The 1,653-nt window shown below is 47.4% G+C and overlaps 1 pseudogene; it reads left to right on the forward strand.

Annotated features, from left to right (window-relative positions):
- Positions 1–744: 744 nt before the first annotated feature.
- Positions 745–1,352, forward strand: LOC100054301 (lipid transferase CIDEC-like; annotated as a pseudogene).
- Positions 1,353–1,653: the final 301 nt, after the last annotated feature.

Consider the following 1,653-nt stretch of genomic DNA (forward strand, 5'->3'; position numbering starts at 1 on the left):
CATGTTTATCCTAACTGCAGACCTCCCAGGATTACTATTTTGATGTAAAAAATGATTTAAATGTATATACTTTCATATGCTCATTTGCAAATCAATCTTGTTCAAAGGTTTTTCTTTAATGCCCTTGTCAGTCTTTAGCTCACCTTCTCTTCTCTGTTTTGTTTTTTTTATATTGAGTTCATAGTAGTTTACATCATTGTGAAATTTCAGTTGTACACTATTTCTTGGCTATCACCATAAAAGTGCTCCCCTTCACCCCCTGTGCTCACCCCTCTCCCCTCTTCCCCTGGTAACCACTGAACTGTTTTCTTTGTCTGTGTGTTTGTTTGTCTTCCACATATGAGTGAAATCATCTGGTGTTTGTCTTTCTCAGTCTGGCCTATTTCACTTAACATAATACCCTCCAGGTCCTTCCATGTTGTTGCAAATGGGATGATTTTGTCTTTTTTCATGGCTGAGTAGTATTCCATTGTGTATATATATATATATATATATATATATATATATATATATATATACCACATCTTCTTTGTCCAACCATTAGTCACAGGCATTTGGATTGTTTCCATGTCTTGGCTTTGTGAATAATGTTGCAATGAACATAGGGGTACATCAGTCACTTTGGATTGTTGATTTCAAGTTGTTTGGGTAGATATCCAGTAGTGGGATAGCTGGGTCATACGGTATTTCTATTTTTAGTTTTTGTGAGGAATCTCCATACTGTTTTCCATAGTGGCTGCACACAGTCTTGAGGACCTGTTCCACAAGATCTGCGACAAGCTGATGCTGGCAGAAGAGCCCTTCTTCCTGGTACTGGAAGAAGATGGCACTGCTTTAAAGACGGAAGAGTATTTCCAAACCCTGGCAGACAAAACAGCGCTCACAGTCCTCTAGAAGGAACAGAAATGGAAGTCCCCGTCAGAGCAGGTAAGGTCCCACCTGTGGGGGAGAGAACATCTGGAGCCCAGGGGAAGTCTTTGAGAGGGTGCCAACCACACGCTTGTCTTGATGCAGGGGACTAGGTACCAACTCTCCCTCTCCCATAAGCCTGCCAAGAAGGTCAATGTGGCCTGTACAAGGTGAACCTACAAGATTTCGTTGCTTATCTGACGGAGAAAGCGACCCTCTACGACACACACCCCCTTCCCTACAATCTGCACTGCTAGGGACCAAGGGCACCATGAAGGAAGCTCTTCACGGGGCCCACCCTCCTCAGCATGCAGGCCCCAGGCCATGTGCTGTTTGGCACCTCCTGTTCCATGCAGCAGTTCCTGGATGCCACAGGGGGAGGGCAGCCCCCCAAGGGCAAAGCCTCATCCCTCATCCCAACCTGTCTAAAGATACTACAGTGAAGACCCAAGTCCTTGGAGGCCTTCCCCAGCCAAAGACTAGGGTGGGGACCCCATGCTCAGCTGGTGGCACCCCCAAGCCTGGCAGCTGGAGAGCTTCTTGCCTCCACAGACCCGCCTCACCCCACAGGACAATGAATGAGGAAGCAGGAGGAAGGGCCAGAAACCTGGGGTGGGCTGGCCAAGGGATCTGAGGTTTCTTGGCCTGGCCCAGCTCCTTCCTACCCAAAGTAGCTCAACTGACCAAGGCTGGTCCCAGCAGGCTATGGCGTGACGTCTGCTCCTCGGCAATGTCTTCACATGC

Source organism: Equus caballus, chromosome 8 (genome assembly GCF_041296265.1).
Source record: "Equus caballus isolate H_3958 breed thoroughbred chromosome 8, TB-T2T, whole genome shotgun sequence".
Taxonomy (NCBI): Eukaryota; Metazoa; Chordata; class Mammalia; order Perissodactyla; family Equidae; genus Equus; species Equus caballus.